Source organism: Arvicanthis niloticus, chromosome 13 (assembly GCF_011762505.2).
Source record: "Arvicanthis niloticus isolate mArvNil1 chromosome 13, mArvNil1.pat.X, whole genome shotgun sequence".
Classification (NCBI taxonomy): domain Eukaryota; kingdom Metazoa; phylum Chordata; class Mammalia; order Rodentia; family Muridae; genus Arvicanthis; species Arvicanthis niloticus.
This window is the reverse complement of record NC_047670.1, coordinates 20,832,893-20,859,424: the sequence shown is the minus strand read 5'-3', so window position 1 is coordinate 20,859,424 and position 26,532 is coordinate 20,832,893. Positions and strand designations below refer to the sequence as shown.

Here is a 26,532-nt window from a genome sequence, read left to right as displayed (position 1 = left end):
TACAGTCAAACATACAAGAAAGAAGTTATGAAATCTTCCTTCATGACTAAGGAAAAGTCTTTAAGGCCAGTTGTATACCAGGTTAAACCTCTATGCAGGCCAATTCCTGCATAGAGGTCTAAAAAAGGCCGTGGCATAGAACTGTTAATGTGAAGCCATGAATGTGTTAGAGACCTCACAATGTTAGAGATGCCTGATGTGGGATGCCTGATAACATAGAATGGAAACAGCCCCCCCCCCCTCCCAAAGTGGTTTTGTTGCCATCAACAAAGCTGAAAGGAGTTGGCACTCTGAAGAGTGCTTTGACATCAGACATGGAGATGCAGAGCTTGGTGTTTGCCCAGCTAGTTTTTATCTTGATTCAGTGCAGTACACTTCCACTCTTTCCTCCCTTTCGGACTGGTAATATATATTCTATGCCATTGTAAATTGGAAGCATATGATCTGCTTTTCTTTTCTTTTAATTTTGGAGGGGTTACAGGTAAGTCACTGGCATGAGTCTCTAAATAGACTTTAGAATTTTTTAAAACAGGGTTAAGACTGTTAAAGATTATGGGACTTTTGGAGTTGGACTAAATGAAGTTGAAATAAATAATTTTGCATTATTATATAGCTACAAGCCTATGGGAGCCAGGGAATGGAATGTGATGGTTTGAATGAAAATGGGGAATAGGCTCATAGGGAGTGGCATAATTGCAGGTGTGGCCTTGTTGAAGTAGGGATAGTCATGTTGGAAGAATTGTGTCACTAGGGGTGGGCTTTGAGATCCCAGATGCTCAAGCCAGGTCTAGTGTCATTCTTCCTACTGCCTTTCGATCCAGACGCAAAATTCTTAGCTACTAATCCAGTACCATGTCTGCCTACATGCCACCATGCTTCCACTGTGAACCTCTGATCTCTAAGCCAGCCAGTAATAAATATTTTCCTTTATAAGGGTTGCCATGTTCATGTAATCTATTCACAGCAATAAAACCCTAACTAAAATACCAAGTCAGTGAGAATCATAGAAATTAAACTGTACATGGCAGGAAGAAAGCCAAAATACACAGACATCAGCACATGTAGCTGCATTTTAAAATCTAACATAAGTATTTACCTCACTCAGGATGATATTTTATGGTTTCATCCATTTCCCTGAAAAATTCATGATGTCCTCATTTTTAATAGCTTAGTCTATGGTGTAAATGAACCATATTATCTCTATTCATTCTTCTGTTGAGGAACATCCGGATTGTTTCCAGCTTCTGGCTATTTCTGAGGAACCTCTAGTTTGATCTTGAGAGTAGTTGTCCCAGTTTGCAATCCCATTAACAATGGAGGAGTGTTCCTCTTTCTCCACATCCTTGCCAGCATGTGCTGTCTTTTTAAGGTTGTTTGTTTTTTTTTTAATCTTAGTCATTCTAGTTGGTGTAAGGTAGACTCTCAGTGTTGTTTTGATTTGCATTACCCTAATGACTAATGATGCTGAACATTTCTTTAGGTGATTCTCAACCATTACTGATTTCTCAGTTGAGAATTCTCTTTGTAGCTCTGTACTTCATTTTTAATTGGGTTATTAGGTTCTCTGTAGTCTAACTTCTTGAGTTCTTTGTATATTGTGGATATTAGCCCTCCATTAGATGTAAGCTTGGTAAAGATATTTTCCAATCTGTAGTTTGCCCTTTTGTCTATTGAGAGTGCCTTTGCCTTACAACAGATTTCCTGAGGTCCCATTTGTCAATTGTTGATCTACAGCCTGAGCCACTGGTGTCCTGTTCAAGAAATTTTCCCCTATTACAATGTGTTTGAGGCTATTTCCTACTTTCTCTTCTTTTAGATTCATGTATCTAGTTTTATGTGGAGGATGTTGATCCACTTGGATTTGAGCTTTGTACAAGAAGATAAGAATGGATGAACTTGCATTCTTCTACATGCTGACAGCCAGTTGAACCAGCACTATTTGTTGAAAATGCTCATTTTTTTCCCCACTGGATTGTTTTAGCTCCTTTGTCAAAGGTCAAGTGATCATATGTGTGTAGGTTCATTTCTGGGTCTTCAGTTCTATTTCATTGATCTACATGTCTGTCTCTGAACCAATACCATGTGGTTTTTATCACTATTGCTCTGTGGTACAGCAATGTGGTACATCCCTGACCTTGAGGTCAGGGATGGTGATTTCTCCCAGAAGTTCTTTATTGTGACTATCCTGGGCTTTTGTTATTTCATAGGCAGTTGAGAATTGCTTTTTCTATTTCTGTGAAAAATTGAGTTGGCATTTTGATGGGGATTGCATTGAATCTGTAGATTGCTTTTGGTAGGATACCCATGTATACTATGTTAATCCTACCTATCCATGAACATGAGAGATATTTCCTTCTTCTGATATCTTCTTCTATTTCTTTCTCCAGGAACTTGAAATTTTTGTCATACAGATCTTTTACTCATTTGCTTATAGTTATACCAAGATATTTTATATTATTTGTGACTATTGTGAAGGGTATTGTTTCCCTAATTTCTTTCTCAACCATTTATCATTTATATAAAGGAGGAATACAGGCTTGTTTGAGTTAATTTTATATCCAGACACTTTGCTGAATGTACCAGTTTTCTGATAGAATTTTTGGAGTTGCATATGTATACTACGACATCATCCACAAATAGTGATACCTTGACTTCTTCCTTTCCAATTTGTATCACGTCAACTTCCTTTGCTGTTTAGTTGCTCGAGCTAGAACTTTGAGTAAAATATTGAATAAATATAGAGAGAATGGGTAGTGTTGTCTTGATCCTGATTTTATTGGGATTGCTTAAAATTTCTCTCCATTTAATTTAATGTTTGCTACTGGTTTGCTGTATATTGCTTTTATTATGTTTAGTTATGTACCTTGAATTCCTGATTTCTCTAATAATTTTAACATAAAGTGGTGTTGTATTTTGTCAAAGGCTTTTTCAGCATCTAATGAGATGATCATACTATCTTTTTCATTGATCATGTTTATACACTGGAATACATTGATGTATTTCTGTATATAGAACCATCCCTGCATCCCTGAGATGAAGACCATTTACTCGTGGTGCATGATCTTTTGATGTATTCTTGGATTCAGTTTTTAAGAATTTTATTCAGTATTTTTGCATCAATATTCAGAAGTGAAATGGGTCTGAAGTTCTCTTTCTTTGTTGGGTGTTTGTGTGGTTTCATAGAATGAATTAGGTAGGGTTCTTCCTCTTTCTATTTTTTAGAATAGTTTAAGGAGTATTGATATTAGCCTTTCTTTGAAGGTCTGGTAGAATTCTGTACTAAAATCATCTGGACCAGGGCTTTTTGGTTGGGAGACTTTTAATGACTGCTTCTGCTGCCTTAGTTTACCTTTTCTTGATTTAACTTTGCTACATGCTATCTCTCTAGAAATCATACATTTTATCTAGATTTTCCAGTTTTGTTGAGTATAGGCTTTTATAATAAGATCTGATGACTTTTTGGATTTTATCACTTTCTTTTGTTATGTCTTCCTTTTCATTTTTGATTTTGTTAATTTGGATACTGTCTCTGTACCCTTTAGTAGTTTGGCTAAGGGTTTATATACCTTAATGATTTTATCAAAGAACAAGATTTTGGTTCTGTTGAATCTTTACATTGTTCTCTTTGTTGCTATTGGGTTATTTCAGCTCTGAGTTTGACTATTTAGAGTCCTCTACTCCTCTTGGGTGTGTTTGCTTCTTCTTGTTCTAGAGCTTTCAGGTTTGCTATTAAGTTGCTAGTGCAGGATCTCTCCAATTTCACATAAGGCACATAACTACTGTGTCTGAGCTGATAAAAAAAAAGTCTATTACACAATTTATTGGCATGGAAAAGAATACTTAGGATATGGAATTCTCAGTTAAAAAGGTCTAATCCTGGCTCTGTGGTAAAAATATCTGCTATTAGTTGTCAAGCTGTCCATCACCAACATGGAATTCAAACAGAAGAACAGCAATTATACATGGCTTGAGGCACAATATCTATCCTAGGATTTAACTCTATTTACCCAAAATTGTAGTTAGAAAATATCAACAATGGACAAAAAGGCCTTATAAAAGCTTTATTAAGTTACTGAAAATTTTGTGATTTTAATTTTATTTAGACCCAGATAGAATTGTAATATCTACCTAACAAATTTTCTATTTTCAGTATCCATTCAAGTGTTGATCACATCGGAGTTCCCTCCATTTCCTTACTATTGTGAATGATGCAACAAACATGGTGGTACAGTTCTCTCCATTGGGAGATATAGAATTCTTTGTATGTAATTTCTAGAGCAGTATACCTGCATCATATTGTATCTCTGTTTCTAACTTTTAATAAAACTGCTACACTTTTTTATATATCAGGTATATTAGTTACTTCATGTTTCTAATAGTTTTCTTCTGTATCCCTGGCAGTACTTTCTACTTTTTTAAAAAATAAATATAGCATCTTTATTAAATAATATAACATAGTACATATCATATAGTATATAGTATGCTATATATAATACATTATATATTACATAGTTTGTTTTGTTATATGTTATATATTATAAATTATATATTTTATATTGTTCCGAGCCCCTCCGTGTCCCCTTCGCCCGTGAAAGAGACACATGAGGCGGTGTTCAGGTGGTTACCACAGCGAGGCTTTATTCTTGTACCAGCAGAAGCAGAAAGACCCCAAGCCCAGAAAAGGCACTGCTATATGTACCCTAGAGTGGCGTGTTCACTTCTGATTGGCTGTTCACTCATTACCCATAATACGCCCCAGGATGGGCAGTGATTTTGGCACGCTTTTTGCCTTTTGCACCTGCATAGTTAGTTGTTTACTAGTGGGAGGACAGGATGCCCATGCCATCTTGTAATGGCGAATGTTATCACGCTCACGCGGCTCCTAACATCTCCCCCTATCAATTTTATTAAGATGGAACAGCCTTTTGCCTATCAAGCACGGCACCAACTCAGTGAGGGAAAGCAGAGGTCTGATCCCCTGTGCAAAATGAGATATTGTAATGGGTTTCTTCTCTCGTTGTCATGCAATGAGGAATACTTCCCATACCCATCTCCATACCTTTTGATGGGGAAAGGGAGCCTCCGCCCTGGGGCGCCACCAGGGGAGAAGGTTTCTTGGCATCAAACCTTTGTGCAATCAGGCATACTTTCGGGAAATCTATCCACACTCGTGGAACATTCCCTGTCGAGTACCCACTCGCAACACCTCTAAATATTCAGGTACCACAGTTATTCAGCAAGGGCTGGCTAGACTTAGACCTCTCATCGACCCAGTGCAATGGGCTCAACCCTTGGGGTGCATCAACTGAGGGTCTCAGTCATCAGCTACTTTCTTAGCCTAAATAGCCAAATTTCAGGGGAAGATCCTTGTTCCAAGGCTACGAGTGCTTGGGCGATAGCGACCTTGTCACGTTTTTGTTGGGCTCTGAGCTTGCAGACCAATCACAACACGAACACAAATCCACAACATAGGGCTGCACCAAACAGGCCTATCCCCACCCTTTAAGAAAGAAAGAAAAGGCAGAGGTAAGCCAAGAAGTAAAATTGCCAGGGGTAACGGGGTCCACTCGTGTTCCATTAAGGCTTGAAATCTGGATGTGCAATTGCTGCTGCATCTGGTCCAGCTCCCTAGTCCACTTCCCTTGTAAATAAGCAGAAAGATTATGGTTTTGAATAAATGTATCATTCATAAATCTCAGAGGTGTAATACATAGATGTGGGGGTTGTTGACACGCAGCTCATTTGAACCACATCTGTGAGTTGTTCTACATGGGCTTGGAGCAAATCAATTCTCTGATTGACCAACAGAATGTCTGATGCCAGGTGTGCATCCACTTTCTGTGGAGTGGTCAAAGCCTCAGAAGTCCTTTCTGAAATTTGATTAACAACAGTAGCTGCTGTAACTTGATTAGCCAAGGCTGTGCCGGCTGTCACAGCTGCAGCTGCAGAGATGGTAATAGCAGTGATAATGGCTGCAGTTATATCAAAATCTCTCTTCTGTCGAAATAAAGTCAAGATCCCAGACTTCTGAACGGGGATAGGGATCCATAGTGGTATACTGGCTATTAGGGCCTGCTTATAGACAAGAGCAGATCAGCACTAGGACATAAAGCAAGTTACATTGGTACAAGTTAGCAGAAGCGGCGCCTTTTAAGAAGGCAAGGGCATAGGTTTAGGAAAAGCAAATAGGAAAGCCATCTAAATTCACTATATATACTAGGAACCCGATTTAGGTCGCCGTTAATATTTGGACTTGATGGGCAGTATAAGACACTATCAAAACCTTAGGCTCCCTTCCAAAATGAGTAATGGCTGCTTTTAGTCCACGAAGGGCAAGCTGAGTGACTGAATCTGGATATCTTTCAATAATCTTTGCGGGAGAAGCATTGGGATGAATTCATAACAAGGGCCCCTCCTGCCATAATACAGCAGTTGGTAAGTGTCTAGTTTTAAAAACACATAAGTCAAAGGTTTTGGTTTCATCTATGCATTTCAACTGGGCATCTTGTAAAGCATTTTCTACTACTTGCAGAGCACGGCTTGCAGCCAGTGTTAAGGCCCTCGGTGAGGAAATATGAGCATCCCCTTCCAAAATATCAAATAAAAGTTTCAGCTCGGCTGAGGGAATTTTTAAAAATGGTCTTAACCAATTTATATCACCTAATAATTTCTGAAAATCATTCAAGGTATGTAAATGGTCTCTACAAATTTCCAATTTCTGAGGAATTATCTTTTCTGGATAGATAACCGTCCCTAAAAAGGAACCAATTTCTGAAAATTGAACTTTCTCAGTAGCAACATGTAGACCCCACTGTTCCAAGGTATTTAATAATAAGGGGTATGAGGTCTGTAAAGTACTTAAATCCTTATGACACATAATAATGTCATCTGTGTAATGGGCCAGCAGCAGCGAGGGGAATTGTTTCTTAATTGGCTCCAGGGCCGTTTGGGGCTGTTGGCCATGCCCTGAGGCAGAACTTTCCACTGACATCTTTTATCAGGTTCAAAATGATTAATAGTAGGTAGTGTAAATGCAAATCTTGATCTATCTTGTGGACACAAAGAAATAGAGAAAAAACAATCTTTAATATGTATAATTATGATTTTCTACTGCTTAGGCAAGGCAGAAAGTAAAGGCAAGCCTCGTTGCACAGAGCCAAATAGTCACATCTGTGCATTGACGGTTCTTAAATCATGTAAAAGTCTCCACTTTCCGGATTTCTTTTTAATGACAAATGTGGGTGTATTCCAGGGAGAGGTAGAAGGTTCTAGATGATCGAGCTGCACTTGTTCTTTAATTAATTTTGTAGCAGCTTCCAATTTTTCAGAGGATAGGGACCACTGAGGAACCCACACGGCCTCCTCTGTGTGCCAGGGTATGGGCATAGAACCCTCAATGGCAACTAGGGAAAACCCAGGCCTTGTCTTCCTGTGTTTGATTCTTGTGAGACAGGATCTAACCTTCCTTGTTCGTTCCTGCCAAGACCCTTCCCTTCTTTAAATCCCATGCTCTTCATAATGTTTATAGCTTGTGGGGAGTATTCACTAGTCAGAACTAGCCCTAGGTCTTGTAAAATGTCTCTTCCCCAGAGATTGACAGGGAGAGGAAGCACATAAGGTATAAAACTTCCTGTTTGACCCTCTGGTGCCTGCCAAGTCAATGAGCGAGAACTGACTGCAGGACTGGCCTCATCCCAATTCTTGTAGGGAGTGGGACGAGCTTTTTACAGGCCATGCCTTAGGCCACCAATTAGAAGAAATAATACTTTTATCCGCTCCCGAATCCAGAATTCCAGTAAAGTTCTTCCCCTCTATTGCTAACTGTAAGGTGGGTCTAGTTTTAAGGTCAACCACCAGATGACCGAAGTCAGTTCCTGAAGAACCAAGCCCGTGAGCACCTCTAAGCTTCTCGGTGGATGGAAAACAATCATGCAAGCTTGGAAGGACAACCAATTGAGCAATCCTGTCCCCAGGGGAGATGGAGAATACACCTTGTGGGCTAGAACAGAGAACTTGAAGTTCTCCGGTATAATCCTGATCTATTACACTGGGGTGTAACACGAGCCCTTTTAAGGTAAGAGAGGAGCGGCCTAAGATAAGGTCGACACTTCCCCCTGGCAGGGGGCCTCTATAATCAACTGGGATCAGCTGCACCCCCATGTGTGGCATTAGTAGGACTTGGGATGTGGAATGGAGGTCCACTCCTACGGAACCCCTTGTGGCTCTGCAGCGAAAAGAGTCCCCTGAGTGTTCAGCAGTGTCCCATATCTTTTGGGGCTCTGGGATCTTGGGCCCGTATATCCGTTTTTTGAAAAATTTTCTTCCTTAATGGCTGAGGGATTTGGAGGGAGGATCTGACCTCTTATATCTCTAACAGAGCGACAATCTTGAGCCAGATGATAACCCTTTCCACACCTGGTGCACAGTTTTGATGGTATTTGATTATTTGGGCACTCTTTCTTCATATGTCCCGCCTTCCCACAGGCAAAGCATTGGGCCATATGTTTTGAAGGGAATTTTCCACGATTCTGACCTTTAAGGAGGACTGCAGCCATTTCTAAGTTTGCTGCTGCAAGTCCGGCATTAGTAAGGGGACCTCCCAAGCCGCGACAGACTCTTAACCAGTCTTGTAGCCCCTTGGCTCTCCGAGGAGCAATGGCTGCATGGCATTCAGCTGTGGCATTTTCAAAGATCATCTGTTCTATCAATGGCATTGCCTGCTCTGGTTCCCCAAAGATTCTGCCAGCTGCCTCAGTCATGCAGGCCACAAAGTCAGAGAAGGACTCATTAGATGTCTGAATTATCTTGGACAAATAAAGATTACTGCCTTCCTTCCTAGGGAGGGACTTCCATGCCTTTATTGCAGCTGATGCTAACTGTATGTAGACCTGGCAGGGATGAGCAGTCTGGTCGTTCGCGTGTACACCAACTCCAGCCAGCATGTCAAAAGTCCATAATTGTTGTCCCTCAGTGTTTGCATTAATCCTGGCTTGTGCTTGTAGTGCCTCGTGCCACAAGGCCTTCCACTCTAGGTATTGGCCCATATTGTTAAGTACCGCCTTCACTGTGTCCTGCTAGTCTCCTGGGGTCATAGCAGCTGTACTTAATCTCTCCACTTGGGATATAGTAAAATTAGCCCCAATTCCATATGCACGTACTGCCTTAGCTAATTCTTTGACCTGTCTATACTCTACTGGGGCATGGACACGAGCACCTTCTGCCGCTTCAAAGACCGGAAATGCAAGCTGTAGTTGTCTCCGATCTCCTGGGCTGAGAAATGAATTAGAGGCGCTGCCCGAGGCATAGGCTGGAGGCAAGGCTGGGGCTGAGGGGCTCAAGGTCTTTCTTAGTCTTATCCCAGAACAGCTATCCTTTGCACAGGTGGCTGCTTCCTGCTCTAGGCTCTCTTCCTCTCCTTGTGTTAGGTCTTCCTTGGAGCTGCTAAAGTTTATGGAAGCAGGCTCCTTAATGGGGTACAGGGGGGTCCCCCCGAACTCCACTCTCTCTTTACCAGCCAGTGAAGGGTCCTTAACCTTAACAGACCCTGCAGTGGCCCCCGTTCCTTTTGAGTACTCTTTCCTATGACCAGGCTCCTTGACTTGCTTCTGTTGCCCGGGCTTTTTTTGCCTGCTTTTCCTTTCCAGGCTCTTTGGCCTGATGCCGGCTCACACGCCCTGTTTCTGATATTCTGGAGTGGACCTCTCCTGAAACCTCTTGACTTGCACTAATAGCTGTGTTATGAGCTGGATCTTTACAACACAAATAAGCTAAAAGCGAAAGCAACGCAAGCAAGAGGCCAACTACTGCTGCGGCGGCAATGGGTGAATATCTGCCCACAATGAAAGCTTCCACCCCAAACATATCTCTCAGAGACGTACCTTGATCCTGCAGTCTTTTAACCCGCCCCGAGTCTCAGGGGGGGGGGGTCTTCTGCGGTGCCTTGAAGATCCCGGGTTTCGACTCCAGATATTCCGAGCCCCTCCGTGTCCCCTTCGCCCGCGAAAGAGACACGTGAGGCGGTGTTCGGGTGGTTACCACAGCAAGGCTTTATTCTTGTATCAGCAGAAGCGGAAAGACCCCAAGCCCGGAAAAGGCACTGCTATATGTACCCTAGAGTGGCGTGTTCACTTCTGATTGGCTGTTCACTCATTACCCATAATACGCCCCGGGATGAGCAGTGACTTTGGCGCGCTTTTTGCCTTTTGCACCTGCATAGTTAGTTGTTGACTAGTGGGAGGACAGGATGCCAGCGCCATCTTGTAATGGCGAATGCTATCACTCTCATGCGGCTCCTAACATTATATGTCATATATTATGTTATATGCTACATACTATATGCTATATGTTATGTACTGTATACTATATATTATATATTATATTATTCATTATGATTACATATAACATATAATAATGTATAATATAATAAACATATTATATTAATAATTATTCATTGTATATTATACATATGATAGTAATTTTTACTGGGGTGATTGGGATCTCAGAATACTTTTGACTTGCATTTTCTTGAGGATAAGAGTGTAAAACATGTTTAGAATTCTTATTGCCCTTTTGTGTTTCTCTTGAGAATTGTCTGTACATTACATTAGCCCACTTGTAAACAAGCATTTTCATATGTTTTAGATTTTTGGAGCTCTTCATATATTCTAGATATTAATCCTCTCCCTGAGATCCTTGCCTACTGCAGACTTTTTATTCTGCTTTATTTACTGGGTGCAGTCAACACTGAACCCAGACCAGTTAAAGAACTGCTCAGAAATGCTTGCTATATAATTAAAACATTACATACTAATTTTCATAAAGTCTTTTTCTTCCATGCTAAACAGGATCCACTTTCCATAGCATGCCTTCTCATAAACTTCTTAAATGCTCAACATAACAGATACTTCATTTCATTCATCTTATTGTTAAAAATCTACCACCAAAAGAAATACCACATTTTGACTACCAAATGCATTTAAAGTATTTTTGAAATGGCTAGGGAAAATCAGAATTTCTTCTACCCTCAAAATTCAGTGTGCATGACCTGGTACACAACAAATTACTGACCAGGATTGGGGCAAATAGTCCACATTCAGGCAGAACCAGGCATGGGGTAGTCAAAATAGATTTGTTGTGGTATTATATTATACCTATTATGAAGCTAAACTTAATTATCAAATTAGGACATAAAATCTTACAGATAATAAAATGTTATTTAAAAACTTATTTCTTTATTCCTTAAATAGTTAAAATAGGGATGCCAGGGTTTAGCAAATAAGGTACCAATGTCTTTTAAAATCAGAATTTAAGAAAACTTATAATTTAATACTTACATATTTTAAATTGGGCATGAGACAAATAAATATTAAAATAATAATTGAAATTCAATTTTTCTTCTGTGTATCTGGTATTTTATTTGGTGACCTTACTATAAGAATAAAGTTACATTGCTGTCATTGGATTCCATATCAATAATAAAGAATTAGCTGAAACTTTGGTCCAGGTTACTTGAGAGAAGGAAATATTGATTTCCTTTTTAATATTCTGAGTTCATGGCACATACATTTATGCAATGTAGGTTGTGTGTGACATAAGAGACTTTATAAGGAAATTAACACCTCTCTTTTTTTTTTTGGTTTTGTTGTTGTTGTTGTTGTTGTTGGTTTTTTTTTGTTTTTCGAGACAGGGTTTCTCTGCATAGTCCTGGCTGTCCTGGAACTCACTCTGTAGACCAGGCTGGCCTCGAACTCAGAAATCCACCTGTCTCTGCCTCCCAAGTGCTGGGATTAAAGGCGTGCGTCACCACTGCCCGGCGGAAATTAATACCTCTCTAAACAGATAAATCTACCTTTTTTTCCTATAGGTTTGCAGGGAAATGTGAAACTACAGAAAATTATAGCAGGCAAAAACATCCTAAGAAACTAAGGCTCTCGGCAGGATCAGGTCAGACTCTCTTCAATGTCCAAGGGTGTTGCTCCCATCCGCTGTTTTGCAGTTTGGTGCCTCCTTTAGGCAGTTCTTATCTATTTAAGGGAAAGGTCCAAAAATCTTTCGTAGGTTTTATAATTTGATTTGAGGAAGAAGAGTATGGTCAAAGACAAAAGAGAACATCCTCTTCTCCAACAGGAATGGTGCATACTAAAAAGTCAAAGAGGCCTGTGAAGAAACAGTAGAGACAAGAGGGGGTCAGGTTTATGATACAACTATATTTTATTAGTTAAAATATTTTTTTTAAAAAAAACACATATTTCTCATAGTTAGGGTTTCAGGAGAAGAGCTGGCCTGGATCTGAGATATGATTCTATAGTGTCGGAACAGAAATTGGTAGAAATGTTAGCTGTGCCATGAAATCTGCAGCTGAGCAGGGCCAGCCTTCTTCTTCAATGCATTCCCTACAAAGCCCTGCTGGAATAAAGCAACAGATCATCATCGTGACAGTGCTTCTTATTCGCCTAAGGAAACTGCCTTGTCTGTGCTTTGCACTTCAACCAAGTAAATTCTAGAATTACAGCCGGCAAGCAGATTAAAGGAAGGGAGATGTTGAGGGTTTCTTCCCAGATGCCTTAGCCTGCTGCAGTCTGAAGGCCTCAGTCACCACTTCATTCTCTACTCAAGTGTTAATATCTTGCATTATAATATTTTGAAAGTATGTGCTAAAATGGTCTTATTTCTTAGAGTAACCTTATTTGTTAAGTATGAGAAGTGTGAGACCTATGTTATCATCCTATGAACAGAGAAAAGTGTGCTTTAACTATACACAGGGGTTCACTGGTATTTGTGGGTTTATTCTGTTCTTGTTTTCTAATACAGAATTGTACTACGTAGTCAAGGTTAACCTCAAGCTCAGGACAATCCTCCATCCTCATCCTCCCATATACTAAAATTATAGTTTTTAAGATTGTATTATATGTCATGACTTGTATATATCTACATGTTGAGATTAAAATTCAATTCTTCTGATTCAAAAATCAAGTTGGAAGGAAGACCTTTCAAAGTAAACATGTCTTGTCTTCTTTTTAGCTACACAAAATATTGCAGCTCCCGCCTTGGCTACTGCAGGTATACTTAACTCTTGATGTCAAAGCAGAGCTATTTGCAGGTTCACAAGCTTATCTCATGCCTCAAAGTGCTTTGACACTTTTAGAAGCTGTCATCGAACACTTTTTTTTTTTTTTTTTTTTTTTGTAACTTCTGGTATTCAGCAATCGTGGTGAGGAAATATACATGAAATTATGTCTCAGTTTGTTAGGAAATTTATACCTAACCAAAATTTACCTTTTAGTAACTTAGTAAATTTCTCTTCAAAACTCACATGCAACTCTTCCTCTATTTTTTAACAGTTTTATTTTTCAGATTTTAGGGATCCACAGGTTCTTTTCTGTAAGAAAAAGAATGTGGCTGGGCAGATTGATCTGCAGAAACTGAGAAAAGGAATAATATAAAATCATGTCTGAAATTAATAACAAAATCTATCACAACAAAAGATATAAAGTTAACTGTATATTGCATATTTGAAACTAACCATAGTTAGAGTTTGGATAGACAGCATGTACCAATCTTTGAAGTGTCACTATCTCACTAGCAGTGCAGAACAAGATGAGTCAAAAATACAATGACCTGTTTTACATGTCTATCTCAAATTTTTTTTCAAAAACAAATATATTCATAAGTATTGTTTTATCAAAACCCTACTTTTTAGGAAATCAAAATAAGAAATATAATCTATTATACTTTCAAACATTTTTAAATAGCTAAGCAATAATAACTATCAGGCCTTTATAAGCAATATAAAAAATACTGTACTAGTAGTTCACAAATTAAAAGTTCTGGCTGAAATGTCCCAAGCAGACCTCCGTTAAGTGACTACAGAAACATGAGGGAATCAGAGAACATTTAACCTGAGCTTGCACATGTACAAACCATTGCTTCTGCACCATAAACAGTTTGGAAAAGGACTGTTCGTGCCAATAAGAAATTCCATCTTGGAGCCATAATCTAGAAAAATCCCTAATCTGAAACACATTTGTCTGTGATTTCTCGATACTCCTAACCTACCATCCTTTTCCAATACAATGGTAGCTTTTCCAACAGACTAAGGAAAGATGGAGGCAATGTAAGAGTCAAGCCAAGTCCCGGCTTCTCCATTCAGGTAATCATGGCAAAGTGTGTTAGTCAGTTGATTAAAATTAAACTCAACTCTACCATGTATTTCCATGGAACATTTCATTTACATTATGTGCTTTGTTTAGAAAGCTATTCCTACAACAGATACAATAGAAGAACGAAGAACATTAAATTACCTCTTTATTTCTGGAGCTTTCCTTTGGGCTAGAAAAAAGACCATAAACAATCCAGCTTGTTCATTATATTTCTATTGTCTGACAATTAAATTTGAACTGTAGTTAGTTCATTTAACTTTTTTTTTTTGCATTTAAAACATTCATTAAACAGACATTTGAAAATTTCACACTAGAGAAAATGACCACAGATCTTGCCTGGCTATTTTCAGCTACTTTTAAATGGTTTTAGCTTTTGTCTTCTAAGACTTTGATAAAATAAGAAGAAGAAGAAGAAGAAGGAGAAGGAGAAGGAGAAGAAAAATGTATTTCAAAATCAAAATACATTTTTTAATCTTTCTATAAAGCTCTTATGGGGATTTTACATATGATTTATGCCTTGATATTTTGTTCCACAGTATTGCATTAGCATCGCCCATGTTATTTTACAATTTTGTAAACATTTTTACTGGCACTTATTATTTTATTGAGAGAACGTACGAGGAGTCATTTCATCATTTTCTTAGAATTGGACATTCTGTCTCTTCCAAGTTGTTTACAATTATTAATGATGATCCTATGGACTTAAGCAAATAAAAAAGCTCTCTTCAACATTTAGGATTATTTTACTATGGGAGACTATGAAGGGTGGAATTCCTGTTCAGAAAGATCAACAATTAACTGCCAGCAGCACTGACCAGGATGTTCCATGCCATGTTCCCAAGGATTTTCACCCAGGCTCATTACCGTCTTTACTAATTTGATCAACAAAGAACTGGAACTCATCTTGACTTTTAATACACATGTGTACAATCATGTGTATGTATATGGAATGAACCCTTCAAAGCAGTTTAGGACTGCCTAAAATAATATTTTATGTATTTCTTGAAACTTTTATTCATTTATACAGTGTATCATGATTGTGCCCAGCTACCACTACCTCTCTCCAAATCCTCCTTGCACTTCCCAATCTACCTTCCTCCCTGCTTCACGTCCTCTTTATTAATTGCCATTAGTAACTCCCTGAGTCTAATCTGGTTGGACCACATGGGTGTGGGGCCATCCATTAGGACATGGGAAATCTACCAGAGGCCCCATCACTAACTGTGACAGAAAAAAAGAAGAAGAATTCCCATCATTCTACACATGCATCCTTTCCTTACTCCTCGGTGACAAATATGTTGTACACATTATTGATAGTTTTATGTTTCAGGCACATGAGGGTAAATTTATAAGTCTTTCTAGAACAACATGAGCCCTTCTCTCTCTATTCTCATGGCTGACCTGCTTACCAATGAGCCAAAAGCAGTCATTCACAAGATGCTCTAGAATTCCCCCAGTATCAAGTGAGCAAGTTAAGCAGTGTTTGCCTTACTTTTTTTCTCCTTAACAAGTTTTAATGGCCCCCTCCTGGCCACTCTGCCAGCCCACAGCAGCCCAGGAACCCAAAAGAATAGTGTCAGAGCTGACCATTCTCATTTGGGTTGCTGACTCTCTTGATCTTCAGCTGCCTACAGACATTTACTTAGTTACATCAAATTGCCCCTGCTTTGGGGGGATGGGGGGAGAGCATCTCATAGGTATTGACCCACTCTAGCACTTTCCTTTGCTCTTTAAGGTAAGGTTCATGAAAACTTCAATATAAACAACGGGTTGGACCATTTCTCACTTCATCAACCCTCTGAGTCTGACCACAGACAAGTTCCCCAAATAATTCCATTTTCTAACCCTGCTTCATTGGGCTAGTGTAATGATTACATGAGCTCTTCTATCCACAGAAAATGTATCTTGCACACATGTCACATTTGCTCTAGTCTTACTTGTAACTTAATTCCACTTAATCCTTGACATCTGGAATGAACATCTTGTACTTTAGTTTATAGTTTCTTGCTATAGACCTCTTGTGCAGATTAACTGTATAATCCTTCAGAGTATGGCACCACTTTCAACATTGTTCTTTGTCTCTCATGAGACTATCAGGGATTCAGTGAAGAACCTTTCATTCTGCCATAGCCTAACCAAGTATCATCACTGATGTTCTAAATTCTAAGACATATCCAGCTGGATTTATATCATCACTGACCAATACCCTAGTGAGTTTGGCGAAAATGAACACCTGTATGATAGTTAATCCTCTCTGTTTATAACGGGATCTATGCTCCAGATCTGTGGTGCCAGACAAGATTCTCTGAGAGAAACAAAAAGTGCTTTGTGCAAGAAGGATTTGATTCTGAACTGGATCTTACCCAATCATGTGAGCTTGGCTGGGTAGCATCGTTCTGAGTGTTCTGCTGGCTTCTATGTCATGTTGGAGCTTGAAATCTGTAGAGAACAGAGTTGGGAAATGAGGTGTAGCACAGAGGGAACTAAGGAAATGCTAGAATCTTCAAAAATGAAATCAAATAAAACCCATGTTAATGCTCATTGACTGTCTTCTGGATAAGGTGAATGTCCTACACAGTGTGTAGATTCCATACCCCATGGAGTGGAACATAAACCTGTGAGGAGAAAGAGAGATGACCAGGAAAGGTCCCAGCTAGCTTCTGTCCCCAGAGGTTTGCAACAGTACTGGTATATAAATGATATAGTGGTTTCTGTCTAAATACCATTTCCAAAATCTCTAAAAATATTTTTGTTGGTTCACAGTAAATGGAAATACACAAGAAAAGAAATTCTGGGAAATTTAGTTGAGCCTAGCCAGACAAATATATTATAAACTCCACCAACATCTTGGTACTCTTAAATAAATCATGTATATCTTGAACCTATTAGTAGGTGTGACCAACTCTGATGAGGTCTATCTATATTTATGTGATATTTTAAAAACCTTCCTTCTCTCCGACACATAGTATGCATATTATTGTAATTCAGACCTAGTTATCAAATACTGCTCCCTGAAATGAAGCACTTTAAAATTAATAGAATAGAGTCTGAAACTAGAATAAAGTATGAAACCATATAATTAATCCACTTTATATTTAAAACTCCAGAAGTAGTCTGGGTGCCAAACTCTTCTTTTATTTGCTGGATCAATTCACTTTATGTTCTCTTGTGTTATTTTAAAATAACTTCTCAAATCTCTAGTATATTTTGTTCACTGGCCTCTTCAGGTTACCATAACAAAATACCAAAGACTGTGTGGTTTAAACAACAGAAAATTAGTTGCTCATATTTCTGGAAGCTAAATTCCACAGTCAATTTGCTTACTGATTTAGTCCAATGGTTGTGATCCCTGACCTTACTGAGCAGAAAAGCAGAACGATTAGAATTCTCTCTGGTCTCTCATTTTATAGGGGCACTAATAATCCCATTATATAGTCTCCACCATATGAATTTAACTAAACCTAATTAGGCCTCAAAGGATTAAACTCCAAACACTACATAATTGTGTTTTAGGGTATAGATTTTAGGGTGACAAAATTCATTTGAAGCCATCCCTCTTTCTATGAATAAGTTAGTGATTCTGATTCTTTTATAGGAAATGGCAAGAATCCTAAGAGAATATATACAGAACTGTGCCTATAAATATACTAATTCATCTAAATGTGAATTCATATACTCCAGAGCCTACTGGTATAGTGGTGTAATACACGTACTTCACTTGGGTCCAGATGTAGCAGTGGTTCACTAGACAGCATGTTTATTCCCAACAGTAAACTATCTCTTCTCCTTAAATGTTGGATTTTCTTAATTTTGTATTTATTCTTCTCTTATATATTGCATCCTGATCACAGTTTCCCTTTTCTTACCCTCTCAGTCACTCCATTTTCCATCCACTCTTCCTCAGTTTCTCTTTACAAAAGGGCAAGCTTCCAGGGACCTCAATCAAGAAACAAGTGGCATTGAGACTAGGGTTCTCCTATTATATTAAGGCTGGATGAGCCAATCCAGTAGAAAGAAAAAAGTCTCAAAGGCAGGCAAAAGAGTCACTGTTAGGAGTCACACAAGAAGACCAAGTTACACAACCACATCATATATGTAGGGAACCTAGGTCAGACCCATACAGGCTCCCTGATTGTCATTTCAGTCTCCAAGCTCCTAGGAGACAAGGTTAGTTGATTCTGTGGGTTTCCTTGTGGTATCCTTGACTCCTCTAATATCATACAGTTTTTATTACTATAACTCTATAGTAGAGCTTGAAATCTGGGATAGTGATATCTCTAGAGTTTCTTTTATTATACAAGATCATTTTTGCTATCCTTGGTTTTTTGTTTGTTTAGTTGCTTGTTTTCTATATGAAGTTGAGTATTGTACTTTCAGTGTCTATAAGGACTTCTGTTGGAATATTGATGGGAATTGAATTGAAAATGTAGATTCCTATTTTTTCAATTAGGTTAACCCTACTGACCCATGAGCTTGTGAGAACTTTCTCTTTTCTGATACCTTCTTCTTTTTCATTCCTCAAGGACATGAAGTTATTGTTATATAGACCTCTCACTTGATTGGTTTAAAATATTTTATATTATTTGTGGCTATTGGGAAGGATGTTGTTTCTATGATTTCTTTCTCAGCATGTCATTTGTATATAGGAATGTTACTGATTTTGTTGTTGTTGCTAATCTTGTATGCAGCTTTTATTTGTATAAAATGAGAGACTGTTTTTCCATCAATGTTCATGGGGGAAATTATGTCTGTAATGTTCTTTGTTGAGACTTTGGGTGGCTTGTCTATGAGGGTGACTGTGACCTCATAAATGAGTTTGGCAATGTTCCTTCTGTTTCTCTTTTGTGAAATAATTTGAAATAATTGGTATTAGCTCTTTGAAACTCTGATTTTGCACTAAAAATATCTAGACATTGGATTTTTGGTTAGGAGGCTTTTAATGGCTGTTTCTATTTCTTTATGGATTATGGGTCTACTTTAATTGCATATATGATCTTGATTTAACTTTGATTAGTGGTGTCAACCAAAAAATTGTCCACTTCTTTTATATTTTTTCCATATTGTGAAGTACAGTTTTTGAAGTATGACCAAATGATTCTTTGATTTTCTTGGTGTCTGTTGTTATGTGCCTTTTCCATATATGATTCTGTTAATTTGGATTTTCTCTCTGCCTTTTAGGTAGTTTTGATAATGGTTTGCTATCTTGTTGATTTTCTAAAAGAACCAACTCTTTGCTACATTTATTCTTTGTATTGTGATCTTTGTTTCTGTTTTGTTTATTTCAGCCTTTAGTTTGAGTATTTCCTGCAGTCTACTCCTCTTGGTGTATTTGCTTCTTTTTTTTTCCTAGAGCTTTCAGGTATGCTGTCAATTTGCTAGAATGAGCTCTCTCTCTCTCTCATTTATTTATTTATTTACATTCTAATCATTGCACCACCTCTCAGGAACCCCTCTCACAGTTCATTTTTTAGTTGGCTGGTTGGTTTTGGTTTTGTTTTCAAGACAGGGCTTCTCTGTGTAAGCCTTGCTGTCCTGGAACTCAGAAATCCACCTGCCTCTACCTCTCAAGTGCTGGGATTAAAGGCATACACCACCACTGCCCTGCAACTCCCACAGTTCTTGATACCATTCTTCCTCCCCCTTGACTCCAAGGTGTTGCTCCCCGCACCATATCTCCCCATTCCCTGGGACCTCAAGTCTCTCAAGAATTAAGTGTACCTTCTCCTACAAGGCCAGACCAGGCAGACCTCTGCTATATATGTTCTAGGGACCTCAGTCTGGCCTGTGTATGCTCCTAGTTGGTGGCTCTCTAGGAGCTCCCTGGGGTCTGAGTTAGTTAAGGCTGTTGGTTTTCCTATGTGGTCACTCTCCCCTTCAGCTTCTTCAATCCTTCCCCTAATTCAATCATAGGGTCACTTCAGTTTAATGGTTGAGTGTAAGTAACTGTGTTTGTCTCACTCAGTTGCTGGTAGGGCCTCTCAGAGGACCCCATGAGATTGGACCACCTTTCCTTCAAGTCTCTTCTTCATTTTTGTCCCTGTAGTTCTTTTAGACAAGAACAGTTCTGGGTCAGAAATTTTGACTAGGGGTTAGTAATCCCAATCCCTTCACTTGAGGCCCTGTCTATCTACTACAGATGGACTAAAGCTCCTTCTCTCAACTGTTGGGCATTTTTTGCTAAGGTCATCTCCATTGAGTCCTGAAAGCTTCTCACCTCCAGGGTCTCTGATATTTTCTAGAGGGTCCTTCCAGCTCCCACCACTGAGGCTACTTATTTCCATTCATTGCCCTGGCCCTCTGGGCTTCTCTCCTGTTATTGTCCCCCCACCTCATACCTGATCCTGTTCCCCTTTTCCCCTCATCTTTCCCTTTCCTACCCAGGTCCCTCCCTCTTTCTGACTCCCATGATTATTTTCTTCCCCCTTCTAAGTGGGATTAAAGCATCCTTACTTGGGCCTTTCTGCTTGTTACTATTCTTAAGGCCTTTGGGTTGCATTCTAGGTATTCTGTACTTTTTGACTAATAAACATTTATCAGTGAGTACATACCATGGATGTCCTTTCTTTATAAAGACACTTGGTACTATGAACTTCCCTTTTAGCACTGTTTTCATTGTGGCCCACAAGTTTGTGTATGTTGTGCCTTGATTTTCATTAAATTCTAGAAAGTATTAAATTCGTTCTTTATTTCCGCCTTGACTCAGTAGAGAGTTGTTCAATTTCCATATGCTTGTAGGCTTTCAGTTGTTTCTGTTGTTGCTAATATGCAGCTTTATTCTGTGTTGGTCTTATAGAAAACAAGAGGTTATTTCAATTTTCTTATATCTGTTGCGACTTGCTCTGTTTATGAGTATATGATCAATTTGTAGAAGGTTCTGTGTGTTGCTGAGAAGGAGGTATATTCTTTTATGTGTGGGTGAACTGTAGATATGGTAGGTCCATTTGAGTCATAAAGTCTATTATTTCCATTATTTCTCTGTTTACTTTAGTCTGGATGACATGGACATTGTTGAGAGTGAGGTACTGAATTCTTCCACTATTACTGTGTGTGGTTCATTGTGTAATTTAAGCTTTAGTTATTCCTTAACAAATTTGGGTGTCCTTGCATTTGAAACATAGATATTCAGAATTTAGGTGCCATCTTGGTGGATATTTTTGTTGTTGTTGACGTCTATGAAGCTTGCTTCCCCATCTCATTGTATTAATTTTGGTTGGAAATTTCTTTTGTTAGATATTAGAATGGTTACATGAGCTTGTTTCTTGTATACATTTTTCTTGGAAAATCTTTTTCCAATGCTTTACTCTGAGGTAATGTCTATCTTTGATGTTAGGGAGCATTTCTTATATTCAGCAGAAGAATGGATCCTGTTTTCACACCCATTCTGTTAGTCTGTATCATTTGTATTGGAGAATTGAGTCCATTGATACTGAGATATAGGAATTACCAATGATATCTAATTCTTGTTATTTTGGTGGTAGTGGTAGTATTAGTGTGTGTGTGTGTGTGTGTGTGTGTGTGTGTGTGTGTGTGTGTGTGTACACATGCATATGTGTACTTCCCTTCTTTTGGTTTTGCTGGTGTGAGATTATTCCTCATGTTTTCATGGGTGTAGTTAGCCACCTTGGGATATAGTTTTCCTTCTAATGTCTTCTGTAGGGCTGTATTTATGGATAAATATTATTTAAATTTGACTTTGTTGTAGAATATCTTATTTTCTCCACCTATGGTGTTTGAAATGTTTTCTGGTGGTAGTAAGGCTGGCATCTGTGGTCTCTAAGACTCTGCAAGACATCTATCCAGGCCCTTCTGAGTTTTAGAGTCTCTGTTGAGAAGTTAAGTTTCATTCTAAAAGGTCTGCCTTTGTATGTTCTTTAGGTTAGAAAATTTTTCTTCTATGATATTGTTTAAAATATTTTCTCCAGCTGTGAACTGGGATTCTTTCCTTTCTTCTATTCCTACTATTCTAAGATATGTTTGTTTCATACTGTCCGAGATTTTCTAGATGCTTTGCCTCAGGAATGTTTTTAGATTTAATATTGTCTTAGACTGATGTATCAGATTTTTTCTATAGTATCTTTTAAGCCTGAGATTCTCTCTTCTATCTCTTATATTCTGTTGGTGATGCTTGTGTCTGTAGTCCTTGTTCATTTACCTAGACTTTTCATCTCCAAGATTTCCTCCCTTTGGGTTTTGTTTATTGCTTCTAACTCCATTTTCAGATATTGAACAGTTTTATTTATTTCCTTCAACTGTTTGAGGTTTTTTTTTTTTTTTTTGAGGAGGGAGAGCTTTATGGGATGTATTCATTTCCTCATTTCCTCCCACTGTTTGTGTTTTCCTGGATTTCTTTAACTGTTTTTCATTTTATAGAACCTCTATCACCTTCATAAAATTGGTTTTAAGATCTTTTCTTGAGCCTCAGCTGTGTTGGAATATCCAGGACTTCCTTTAGTTAGCTAGACTCTCGTTGATGTGTTTATAAAAAGATAAAGAGATACAGAGAGTGTGTTCTGTGGGTGTGTGGAGAGGTATGGGGGAAGGGGATGTCTCAGCGGGCCCATGCAGAGGTATCTCTTTGACCTGAGGGACCAGTCACACACCAGTATAACATAGAATAGAGTTTATTCAGAGCATGAGGAGGAGAGCCAGGAGGGTAGTAGAGGCAGAGAGAGAGAGAGAGAGAGAGAGAGAGAGAGAGAGAGAGAGAGAGAGAAGTAGAGGAGCAGAGAAGTAGAGGCCGGCCATGACCACGTGGAGAAAGAGTGAAGGGAAGGGGGAGGGGCGAGGGGACAGAGAGAAGCTAGAGGCAAGAGATCAAGAGATCAAGAGAGGTAGGAGGGAGCAAACAGCCCCTTGTATAGTGGGCCAGGCCTACCTGGCTGCTGCCAGGTAACTATGGAGTTGGAGTTTAGACAGAATACTAATACCCTTGGTGCCATTTTGCCCTGGGCTATTGATTGTGCTCTTCTATGGGTTTAAAATAATTATAGATTTATGATGATTTCTGAATTGGTCTTTGTTGGATGAAAAATTTTCCCTTGGTTTCTACTTTCTTTCTGATCTTCTGGCCTGGGTAGCCTGTGGTTATGATGAACAACGTGTCCTATGTCCAGTAGTATGTCTTTGCTGGTGTTTTGCCTGCCTGTGTGACCTCTGGGGTTATGGGTACTGGTGTGACCTCCAGTAAAGCAGTAGGCTTCTGTCAGAGTTATGGGCAGGGATATGGAAATGGGGAGAGAAGGTGCTGTTGGAGAAGCTGGGCATGTTCTCCCAACTTTGGATTTACATATCTTCTGAATCACTTGTGGGCATGTAAGCATGCTGTACTATTTGAAACATCAAGTGACTTTTTTCCTTAATCTTGTGTGTCTTATAAATTATTGTGATTGAAATAAAATCCAGAAGTTGACTGTACCCACTCTCTGCATCCCTTCCCTTTCCATATTCTATTGGCTTAGGCAGGCTCTTGCTGATGCACATGCATGAATGCTCCTGTTCTGGTTTGTCAGGGCTTGTCTTCATCACTAACACAGCCTTCATATGCCACCCTACCTGTTAGTTAATGCTTTACCTGACTCACTTTGCCAAATTACTTCCTTCTTCACTTTTGGGACATGAGGCAGTAATGCCCTTATGTTTTTTACTGGACATTCTTCCTAAGATCCTACTTTTTGTACCCACTACTGTTCCTACAACCAAGGGTCAGAATGCCTGCCAATGCAGTCTTCATTCTTTTTTAATGTGATTTACTTATCTTTATTTTATGTGTGCAGCATTTTGCTTTCGTGTTTGTATATACACTGCATGCCTACCAGATTCCTGAGAAGGCAAGAAGAGGAAATTGAATCCACTTTGATTATAGTTATGTTGGTGCTAGGAACTAAACCTAGATCTTCTACAAGACCAACATGTTTTCATAACTGCTGAGCCATCTCTCTAGCCACCAGCTATGTATATTTTATATATATAATAAATATATATGTATATTATATATATTATAATATATATGTATATATAATAAATATATATGTATATTATATATATTATAATATATATGTATATATAATAAATATATATGTATATTATATATATTATAATATATGTATATGTATAATAAATATATGTATATTATAATATATAATATATTATTATAATATATTATATATAATATATTATATATAATATATATTATAATATAATATTATATATTATAATATATATAAGTTTATTCCCATCTAGGCTCTCAGTTCTAAAATTATTCTTTGTGATTCCAACATGCCATTCTTTGATTCTTCAATATGTATCTTTAGTCCCACTGTCTACATATATGCTATCAACTTCCCTTCAACATGTACCTCTTAAAATGCTCAAAATTTGTCCTTGATCTCACTACCTTCACAGTAAGCCATGTCATTTCCAATTAGGGTTTTCCCTCTCTGTCTCTCTCTGTGTCTCTGTGTCTCTGTCTCTGTCTCTGTCTCTCTCTCTGTGTGTGTGTGTGTGTGTGTGTGTGTGTGTTTGTGTGTGTTTGTGTCTGTGTGTACATATGTATCTCCTACTTGTGAAACAGAATGTGAGCTCTCAGGTACTGCTCCAGGGCCATGTCTGCTTCCTTGCTACCATGCTCCCCACCATCACAATCATTGACTTACCCTAAAACCATAAACCCTCCAAATTTTCCAAAAGTTGTCTTCTGCATGTTATTCTACCATAGCAATAATAAAAGAGTCACTAAGACACAAGCTACTCTCACAGACGTCCTTAAAGGTGTACCTCACCAATCTCCAGCATGCTTCTCAGTCTAGCCAATCTGATAATCAACATCATACCATATGATCTCACTTATATGCAGTGGAAGTAGGTCAAAGGATACATAGCTAGAATTAGAAAGAATAGACACAGGAGCTCTGTGAAGCATAGAAACTATAATTACTAATGATAGGGTTTAACGGTGAGTACTACAGGGTAGATATATGTACTCTCACCATGGTGATGTTAAGTATGTGTATTATTTTTATCATTGCCCTAGGATTTTGTCATTCCAGAATGTGTACATACATCAGAATTTCATGTTTTACAGAATTGCATTCATTATTTATTAATATAAAAATAATAGACTCAGTCTTGAAACTTATTACATTTCTTTTTTTAACAAAATACTATGATAAAATTATTTTTCTATTTTTCTGGATAAATCAGATGACTACTAGTTAAACAGGCATAGAAACTAAAATCATACTTGCATGAGTTCAACTGAGACCTCCATCTTTACAACCTAAGAACTGAGAAAGACACAGAATCTCTGATATCGTATTCATACTTTCTTGAAGCTTTATTACAGAATTTAAATATAATGAAGACAAAGTACTTAAACTTATTCATAAGGAATATATTATGATACATTATAATACACTAAACAAGACCTCTTTTATTACTGAATATCATTCTGGATTGTTACTTTGTTTACTTTCCTAATATGCACAAAAAATGTGCTATGTATTAATTACTGATTCATCTACAGAAACAGTCTGATAAAACAGACATCTTACTAAATAATTAAAATACAATTAAAATGTTCTAAGGGCGGATATTCAATTAATGTTTGACAACTGATTTAGCAAGGGAGTGAATGTGAGGCTTAACTTTTACCATCTCTTCCTGGAGATGCCAGTTTAATGTTATCCTTTATCACATTGTGGTAAACATTTATAGTTTACATGTATTTATCACATGTAAATATCTATCAATCACAATATGTTTCATTTATATCTGTGGCTAGCATGGTGTAAGGAAATTAAGTATGAATTTGAAGACTCAAATCCTAAAATGACACCATGGTTTAGTACTTAGAAAAGGAAAATATGTTTCAAAATAAAAAACGCTTCAGTGACTGTTTTGATAAGTATTCAGTTCCATCCATAGCAGCACATTTGAACTGTTACATAAGTAAGTACAATTAACACAAAATGAAAAAACAAAAAACATAAGATTTCTAAATCCTCTTCAACTATTTTATTCCCCTGAATTTCCAGTAAGCAGTTAAATAGGAGATAAGGCTCAAGTCCAAAATACCACCCTGTTATTTTTCCAATTTCAAGAAAAATAGACACCATTAAATTTAAGCCTAAAAATATTATACTCACTTATCATCATCCAACATTACTTAAAAAACAATAGTTGACTATCCAAATAGAACTTTATTTATTCTAGGCTCTCACAACCAGAAGAATGGCTTTAGACAGATGCTTCGTCAATGACAAATTAGTCTTGAGGGAAATATGGCCACCTTGGGGAAAATGATGGACCCAACCACTTTTAGTTGCAGAAACACTTGAAGCTGTTTTCTGTTCTTAAATTTCTAAATAAACTTTTG

At 38.1% G+C, this 26,532-nt stretch overlaps 1 long non-coding RNA gene across 3 annotated transcripts in view; it reads right to left on the bottom strand.

Annotated features, from left to right (window-relative positions):
* Positions 1 to 9,911: 9,911 nt before the first annotated feature.
* The window catches only part of LOC143434070 (uncharacterized), a 69,034-nt gene continuing 52,413 nt past the window's right edge, over positions 9,912 to 26,532 (bottom strand). Inside the window, exons 4-7 of one of the 3 annotated variants that reach the window (XR_013103262.1) lie at positions 16,523 to 16,598; positions 14,301 to 14,328; positions 13,276 to 13,378; positions 9,912 to 12,156 (exon numbers count right to left, since the gene is read on the bottom strand). This is a non-coding gene — a long non-coding RNA (uncharacterized LOC143434070). The remainder of the gene's footprint in view (positions 12,157 to 13,275; positions 13,379 to 14,300; positions 14,329 to 16,522; positions 16,599 to 26,532) is intronic. The other 2 variants (XR_013103261.1, XR_013103260.1) reach the window with 2 other exon arrangements.